This window comes from Schistocerca serialis, chromosome 4 (genome assembly GCF_023864345.2).
Source record: "Schistocerca serialis cubense isolate TAMUIC-IGC-003099 chromosome 4, iqSchSeri2.2, whole genome shotgun sequence".
Lineage (NCBI taxonomy): Eukaryota > Metazoa > Arthropoda > Insecta > Orthoptera > Acrididae > Schistocerca > Schistocerca serialis.
The window spans coordinates 832949968-832959635 of record NC_064641.1 but is presented as its reverse complement, the minus strand read 5'-3'; the positions used below and the strand labels follow the sequence as shown (position 1 = coordinate 832959635).

Here is a 9668-nt window from a genome sequence, read left to right as displayed (position 1 = left end):
CGTGTGGTCATTGCTTGTACAGCCCTCTCGCAGTGTCCGGAGCAAGTATGGTGGGTCTGACACACCGGTGTCAATGTGTTCTTTTTTCCATTTCCAGGAGTGTATAATGAAAAGGAAAGGTCCAAGAACTGATCCTTGAGGTACACCCTTTAAAACTGCAAGACATTCTGACATTTGATTATTTACCTTAACTAACTGTTTTTGACTGTCCAAGTAAGATTATATTCAGCATAGAGCATTCTCTCACACTCCATAGTGAAGAGCCTTTTTATTGGAGACCATATCAAAAGCTTTCCTGAGGTCCAACAGTATCACACAGATAATATCTTTATTTCCAAAACAATTGTATATTTTTGCTACCATACTGTCAACTGCTTTGACTGTAGAAAGGCTGGACCTGAAACCATAATATGAGGTGTTAAGTATATCATTATGTTCAAAATATTGACTCATCTGTTTATGCATGCAGTATTCTATTATTTCTGATATTAAGGGCATAAGTGATATGGGGCGATAGTTATCTGGAGATGCTCTGTGTCCTTTATTATGTTCTGATTTAACTACAGATATTTTTAAACATTCTGAATAATTGCCTTCATTTAAAATTTTGTTGATTTTAGTCAGTGGTGTTATAATTTAATTTCTGATATATCTAATAACTTAATTTGAGAGACCATAGCAATCCTCTGCTCTAGAATTACTGAGCTTAGCCACTGATTCATTGACCATCTCCTCAGTTACATGAATCCAGTGAAAGCCGCCTATCTGCTTACTGTTCATTTCTGGCAACAGTGTCTCTGCCTTACTCACATTCTCCATTATTCTGTTATCTGACTGAGGACTGACAAAATGTGCATTTAGAATATCTGGTTGAATTGGTGTCCGGTATATTTTATCATCACAGTTTATTTCTGTTTTAATAATTTCTCATACAGTTTTGCATTTATTCACTGAGTTCTGTGTATATGTATCATTTGCTTTGCACTTAGCTGCCTTGATTTCAGACCTGTAAATCTTTTTCACTTCCATATACATTTCCTTGTTAGCATTATTGTGCTTAGACCTGTCATGCTAGAGTAGCATTATGATTATTATTCTACTAAGATGTAGGGTATGTCAGTTTTTTAGATTTTGTGGTTTGGTGTAATGATTTTGCTTCGATATTTTCTTGTAGTGTTTAGGACAACATGCTTCAAAATTTTCACTTAACAGTTCTAAAAATTTGTTGGTAGATTCATTTGCACCTGCAGTGGTTATTATTTTATCCCATTTTATTAAATTCAATTTATTTATCAACTTGTTTAGTTTTGATTCATTAATTGGTCTTATAATTTATCTACAGTCTGCAGAAGTTTCAGTTGCTTTACTGTTAAGAGTTTGTCTGAGCCATAGTCCCTCATGATCTGAAATTGCTAGTTCAGTTGTTGGAGTCTCTTTTGTTTAGATGAAAATTAAACATTATGTTATCTAGACGTACTTACTGTCTTGTGGGTTTGTCATTTACACAACTGTAGTTAAGGGGTCTTAATGTATTCAGCAAGTGACCAACATTTCTATTCTTAAACCTAATGTCTACATTGATATCACCAAATATTAGTATTCTGTAATCTTTGTATTTGAGTAGCAAGAATATCAGTTTCTCCAGAGGCTCCACAAACAGGTCTTCATTGTGTTTCGGGAGGTGGCATACTGAAGCTGTTATAATTTCCTGTTTTGGCAACATTATGTCTGCAGCTTCAAATTTTGCTTCTATACATAGTCCACTTGTATTTATAATTTCATAGATTAGGTTCACACTATTTTTAACATACACAGATACACAAAGATGTTTAATACTTTTTCTACAGTTGCTGGTTGCCAATTCATATCCAAATGGTACACTTAATTTTAGTTCCTCATTGCTAAGCTAGTGTTAATTTATTGAAATTACAGTGCAGTTTAAGTTTACCAGCCAATACTGAAGTTTGTTCTTAAGAGACTGCACATTAACATGTTAGAACATTACACCTGTATTTATGCTACTGTGTTTTTCCTGTAGCCCTTCAGCAAGAAATCATAGAATTGTATGGAATTGCTGCTTAATTCTTCCTCAGTGTATGACCATTTGATTAGTTTGCCAGTGTTGACTGCTCCTTCAGATGGCATGGTGGTGAAATTCTTGTCTTGTTAAGGGGATGAGTGACTCTTATTACTTCTGCCAGTATTGAAGTCACATTTTCTGTTATTAGTGTTGAATCTTCTCTTGTTGCCTGCATTTCTAATTGTAATGACTCTAGTGCTGCTGCTGCCAATGGTGACTGTGGCTCTGCTGCTGTTGCCAATGGTGGTTGTGGCTCTGCTGTTAACTGAGATGATGATGATGTTGCTTCTTTGGTTGTTGCTGCTGCTTCCGATAATAGTTTTGTTTTGTTAATGCTGATTTAGCTGCTGCTGGTGTTGGTTCTACTGAAGTAGCAGTAACTGCTGCAGTTGGTGATGGCTGCTGTGCTATTGTTTGTTGTTGGCATCCTACAGTTGATTCTGCTATTTTATATACATCATTTATTATTTTGCTGGCTGTGGTCAGCATTTCCAGAGTTTTATAGCTGGGAAGTCTCTTACCCTTTCCATTTATGTGCATTCTGTGCTATGTGAAACTTTCTGTGTGCAGGTAGTCAACACGTAGAACTGAGTGTTTTGATACCTTTTGTAGATCTCCTCAAACAGTCTGTTGGCCCTAATTTCTCTATTTACACACAAGTCTTTCATAAGGTCATATCTATGTGGTATTCCAATGATGATCATATTTTTGCTCTTATCACAGTCCAATACTACCTTCAGATTTTGGACAGCACTAGGCAAATCATTCCTATAAACATCGTTGGCACCTCATTTGCATTTGGTGAAGTTCCAGCTGTTATGGTATGTTTTTTTGTGATTTCTAATGTAGGTGTTCCTTGTTTCACATAAATGCAAGAGTTTGTACTATGTTCTTCATGTAAAATTTTTGCTAGTCCATGACCATGACTGTCAGTGTGTATGGTATCTTTCTAGTTCATATTTGTATATTTAGCACTACTTGTGTTTGTAATTTCATTTGCATACATTTCTTCTGCTCTTGTTTTTGTCTCTAGGACACTAAAACTGTTTTTCAGTGGCATTTTCAACACATTTTTGCTGCGTTTTCTGCAGGTGAACATTTGAGGCCTAATAAACTCACCATAACTTCTGTTTGGCATAATTTGCGATGTACTTGCACTCTTACATCACTGTAGATGGTTTCAAATCCTTTTGAAGCTGGATTATATCGCAGATGTTTCAAATCATTTTGAATCTTGATTATATCATCACATAGTATGTTAACCACTTTTTTTTGTTGCTATTTCACAAAGTATTTCATTTTTATTTTGGGAGCTGAGCACTGTCACTTGTACTGACATGTGGATCTACTTGCACTTTTCTTCTGATGCTTTTTATTAAAATATGACATGGCATGCACATATTATCATATGCCGCAATGCATTTCTTGCATAAAGAACGCACATACACACATTTTCTTTCATTATATGCGGAGCTCATGACTTATGTATCTTCAATGGCCACATTATTTCACGTCAATAATGAAGTAGATGCAGATTTAGATTTAGCCTCAGAGACAAGACCAAAAGTTATTTATTGCTGGAAGAGAATTAAAGAAATGGGACACAGAGAAGAACAATAAGTAAATAAAATTATTTAACAAGACTTACGCATTTTGATTGAAAATTTATTGAAAAAGATATGGCTGTCCTTGATAATCCAGGAAGTAACAAACTGTCAAGAAAAATTTGCAAAGCTAAATACACCCACTCACAGTCAATTTTTTAGAATGAATATCTTGCCAATAAAACATAATTAAAGTTACCATCATATGGAGTGAATGAAGATGGTTTTGAGATGCTTTTCACTAAACGTTGCATAGGTTTTGTTAGATTGCATTGTTTCTTGAGAAGTGATGGGCTATATGTCTAACAAATAAAATATTCTAAAAACAGAAAGTCTATGTTTACTTATATATGCCTAAGAGAAAGTGTCTGAAATCACCCCATCGATAAGGGTGTATTTTAAATCTTTTTCAATGTTACAAAGTATATGAGGGGAACTCAGAAATAAATTGACCTTTTTTTTAAAAAAAAAATGTACACTCTTCACATTTAATTTTAGCGACTTTTAACACTTGTTAAGTATATCCATCACTACAAATAAGTGAGAAGTATTGAGGTAATGAATTGTGACAGCCCGCCGTGCAGCCATGCAAATGCTAGAACTACTATCGCGGCTGACACAGCATTCTTAGCACACATATGCAGATTTACCGTTAGCTGAAAGCCCAGCAATGGTGCGGTGTGCACCAGATGTGTGAAGGCAAAGCAAGAACCAGTGCGAACCAGTCATCAGAACGAACCAGACTCATTACATGAAGAGCTGTCCTGCCTAGCTGTGAAGCACATGGGTCTATCAACCAACACTGTCCTCATATAAGCGGCTGAACGACGGACTAATCCACCATATTTCATCATTGCAGGAACAACGGGTACATCAGCTGTTGCAACATCAAGAATGTGGCAACAGGACGCCCTCACTGTTCCTGCATCATCTCTGGGTACTGGCGCATCCTGATATGGTCCCGGATTCACTATTATACGCCATCTGGGTGCGCAGTCTGCCAACGCAAGTACGAGCAGTGCGTCCCAGCCCTTGGTGGAGTTGGATGGCGTAGTGGACCTGGCCGACAGAGTCCTCAATGCATTCACAATGGCACCAAACACCACCGCCTCTGCAGCATGTGCCACTGTAGAACCAGCACCAACACTTGGCTCACATCGAAACGCTGTCCCTGGCCATGCAGCAGTGGATGCCAAGCTCCACACAGAAGTATGCGACTTGACTGCCCAGGTGGTATCACTAACCATGTAGGTTGAACACTTGGTGCATTCACTGCCAGAGTGCAGCAGGAATGGCAGCAACAGCTGTTCCAGCTTTGGATGACACGACCTGAACCACAGTAGCTGGCCTGGTGGTACATCACTGACATTCGAGCTGATGCCCGACTTCTAGTGCTGGTACCACGCCCGCTTTGGCAATGATGTGACAAACTGCCAGCTGCCGTGCTTGCACCCAAATGCCAACCACAGCTGGAATTAGACACACCCAGCTGCAGTGCCATATCAAGTTGTCTCTACATAGCAGAGCAGGATGACAGTGTCAGGTACTTAGTAGACATGGGCTCTGCCCTGTCTATATACCTGTGATCTCTTCTCAGGGACAAAAGATCGGTTGAGGAACTGTCACTGACTGCACCTAACAATTCTGCAATAAAAATGTGCGCCATATACTTGCATGGATATTTACTGTTGCAGATGTCAATGAGTCAATCCTGAGCATGCGCTTTCTGGTGCACTTCAATTTTCTAGCCAACATAGCAAACGCCCAGCTGATCGACTCTATAACCTGGTTGAAGATAGTGGGACAGTGGCGACATGCTGCCATCTTCAACATAAAACCAGTGCAGGCTCTGGTCCCTATGCCTAGATACTAGACCAATTTCTGGAATTGATTCAACTGCCTGGCGCACTGAAAGAGGTCAAACATTCCATGGTACACCACATATTAACCACAATCGGTCCACCCACCTCAAGCCAATCATTTTGCATTGCCCCCGATTGGCTCGCCATAGCTAAGGCTGAATTCAAGGCTATGATGTGACAATGCATCATCTGCCCATCAAGCAGTCCCTGGTCTTGCTCGAAGAAAGGACAATAAGTGGCGTCCATGCAGCAACTACCATTTGCTAAACATGTGAATGGTGCCAGACCACTACCTGTTACCACACTTGCAGGACATCAGCCACACTCTGGCGGGGTCAGTGCTGTACAGCAAGATTGACTGTGTGAAAGAGTTCACACAGATCCTCGTGGCACCTGAGAACACTCCATAAACGCCAATAGCGACACTCTTCGCATCGTTTGAGAGCTTCTTTATGACTTTCGAACTCCAAAATTCACTCCAGACTTGGCAGCATTTGATGGACAGTGAGCTATGAGGCCTACCATGGTGCTTTGTGTACCTTGACGACATCCTGGTGTTATCAAGGTCACCTGATCTCTTCCGCCAACACCCGGCAACAATTTCACAGCGTCTCAGCGAAGCCGGAATCGTCATCAAACTGGAAAAATGCATGTTTGGAGTCACTGAGATAGAATTCCTTGGACACCTCGTTAACCTCAGTGGCTGAAAACCACTTCCCAAAAAGGTACGAGCAATTGTGGAAAAGTCTTGCACACATACGTACAAGGAATTACGTCGTTACCTGGGGGTGCTGTATTTTTTCTGATGTCACATATTAAACGCCGCTGCCAACCATGAACCTCTGACTGCAGTCCTACAAGGCTCAACAGCCAAAGGGAAGACTCCTGTTCCCTGGATGGATGCACTGGAAAAACGTTTCAACGATTCATAATGTGCCCTTACAGAAGCGACGCTACTCGTGCACCTAGTGCACGACGTGGAGATAGCCATCATAGTAGACACCGGTCAGACAGCTATTGGAACGGCGTTACAACATGTTGGCTTCCTCTCAAGGAAGCTCTCAGAATTGCAGTGCCTTTGGAACGCTTATGACCATGAGCTACTAGTGATATTTGAGGCTGTGAAACACTTCCACCCATCTGTTGAAGCTTGTTCTTTTATTATATTCATGGACCATAAACCGATCACACACATGTTCCCTGAACAATCACCATAAATGTTCACCACACCAGTTTTGGCAGCTGGAGTACATCTCGCAGCTCTCTACAGACATCCGCCACATCTCTCGCATTGACAACATTGTGACCAACTGCCTATCTTGTGTGTGTGCTGTCATCTCTCCCCCTGTGAACTTTGAGGATGTACAGATGTACAGGAGAGAGATGATGAACAAAATAGCCTCTGCCACGATGCCTCCAGCAGCCTACAACTCGAACTGGTTCCTGTCCCTAGCTCAGATTGCAAGATCTGGTGCAACACTTCGACAGGCACACAGCAGCCATTTGACTGTATGCATGGACTCTCACACCTCGGTGTCAACAGCACTATGTCTCTCATGGCCACACGTTTAGTCTGATCAGGGATGCAGGATGACTGCTGTCAGTGGGCATGCACCTGCATTGCATGCCAGCATACCAATGTTGGCAGAAACACCCATGCACCCATCGGCACATTCCCCCATGCGACATGATGCTTCGCACACACTCACGTGGACATCATGGGTCCTCTTCCCACATCCCATGGCAAGCACTACCTGCTGACCTTGGTAGACTGTTTTACAAGCTGGCCAGAAGCGACGCTGATTGCAGACATCACTGCCGAGACAGTCGCCACCACCTTTGTCGAAACGTGGGTGGCCCGCTTCAGCTTCCCCAGTCATATGACCAATGACCACAGCCACCAGTTCAACTGTGCGCTGTTCACACACATCGCCCAACTGTGTGGAGTGCAGCTGCAAAAATCGACAAGCTACCATCCGGTGTCCAATGGCATGATAGAGAGGCTCCACAGGATGCTAAGAGCTGCCTTAACTTGCTGTGACACAACTTGGACAGAGGCACTTCCCCTGGTACTGCTCAGCCTATGAGGTACTCCCAAGGAGAAAATTGGCACTTCATCTGCTGACCTCATACACTGGCAGTCACTGGCTATTCCAGGAGTCTTCATGGAGGAAGCACCACTGCCACATGATCATACCACCCTACAACTGGCAGAACGTTTATGCGCACACATGGCTAGCCTCCAACCGAGCGCACCAATGTGGCACGGTACAGGCAAAGTGTTTGTGCATGCCAGCCTGCAATGCTGCAGCCACATCATGTTGTGCACTGATGCCGCACAGCCACCACTTTGGTCTGGGACCTCGGAACCGGACTGTGTCATAGCCTGCGGTGACAGAATGCTGGAGCTCAAGTTCAATGGCAAGCCGATGAAGGTCACCATCGATCACGTCAAAGCAGCTTATGTTTTGCCCACTCCAAATGCTGCACACTTCTGCGACCCCGGGGAAGGTATAACTGCCAATGAAGCTTCCTGTGCCACCAGCACGGCAGCACCCATACCCGTCACCTACAACAACACACAGGCACTGCTAGCTGTCGTCTTGCTGCCAGCTGTCACCATGCTGCCGCATGCGCCTCACCCCACCCTGCATGGCCAGCTGGTGCAGCAGCCTGAAGTGCCCCCACCACAGCCACCAACAGACTATGTCCTATGCTCTGGCCGGTGCGTCTGTTTCAAACACACATGCTGCTTGACAATTGCATCACGCCACCAGACACTGAATGGGCGATAAACCCAGCATGCCAGCAGCTGCCTGCCGTAGAGACCCTGTCTCCAGTGCACCACCTGAGCTGTTACCAGTTGAGCCCCAGACTCCGCAGCCCATATCACCAGATGTGTATCCACTGGTGTTCCGTGGATGACCATGCAGCTTTACTAGAAATGAAATGATACCATGTAAGCAGGAGATCCCAGGTTCGAGTCCCGGTCAGGGCACACATTTTCAACATGTCCCCAATGAAGTACATCAATGCCTGTCTGCAGCTAGGGTGTCCATTTAATTATCATTTCATTTCTAGTAAAGCTGCATGGTCATCCATGGTAACTGTTCTTTCGTGAACAGATACTACTGTCATATATAGTTAAAATATGGTTTCCTGGCCATTGACCTTCTTGTGCGAACGCACACGCTATAGCCCGAACTCTTACGGCACTTGGTAGATTAATCTGCCACGAGTAATGAGTATGATGGGCAAACATCTATTAGGCGCACTACGAATGTAGTGGTGTGGACATGTTGGGAATGTGGATCTCACTGGGAGCGTGCAAGAGATATGTCCCTGCAGACGCACTATCCTCTGTGCCCACGGTGGCTCAGGTGGATAGAGCGTCTGCCATGTAAGCAGGAGATCCCGGGTTCGAGGCCCGGTCGGGGCACACATTTTCAACATGTCCCCAATGAAGTACATCAATGACTGTTTGCAGCTAGGGTGTCCATTTAATTATCGTTTCATTTCTAGTAAAGCTGCATGGTCATCCACGGTAACTGTTCTTTTGGGGACAGATACTACCGTCATATATAGTTAAAATATGGCTTCCTGGCCATTGACCTTCTTGTGCGAACGCACACGCTATGCCCGAACTCATACGGGACTTGGTAGATTAATCTGCCACGAGTAATGAGTATGATGGGCAAACATCTATTAGGCGCATTACGAATGTAGTGGTGTGGACATGTTGGGAATGTGGATCTCACTGGGAGCGTGCAAGGGATAAGTCCCTGCAGACACACTATCCTCTGTGCCCGTGGTGGCTCAGATGGATAGAGCGTCTGCCATGTAAGCAGGAGATCCCGGGTTCGAGTCCCGGTCGGGGCACACATTTTCAACATGTCCCCAATGAAGTACATCAACGCCTGTTTGCAGCTAGGGTGTCCATTTAATTATCATTTCATTTCTAGTAAAGCTGCATGGTCATCCACAGTAACTGTTCTTTCGGGAACAGATACTACCGTCATATATTCTTAAACACGAGTTACACTCTTGAGAGTTTGGAAGGTAGGAGACGAGATACTGGCAGAAGTAAAGCTCTGAGGACGGGGTGTGAGTCGTGCTTGGGTA

The 9668-nt window shown here is 43.3% G+C and overlaps 2 non-coding genes across 2 annotated transcripts; both read left to right on the top strand.

Moving 5' to 3' along the window:
* Positions 1-8910: 8910 nt before the first annotated feature.
* Trnat-ugu (transfer RNA threonine (anticodon UGU)) lies at positions 8911-8985 on the top strand. Its single transcript has one exon. It is a non-coding gene; the product is annotated as a tRNA-Thr (tRNA).
* Positions 8986-9350: 365 nt separating this feature from the next.
* Trnat-ugu (transfer RNA threonine (anticodon UGU)) lies at positions 9351-9425 on the top strand. Its single transcript has one exon. It is a non-coding gene; the product is annotated as a tRNA-Thr (tRNA).
* Positions 9426-9668: the final 243 nt, after the last annotated feature.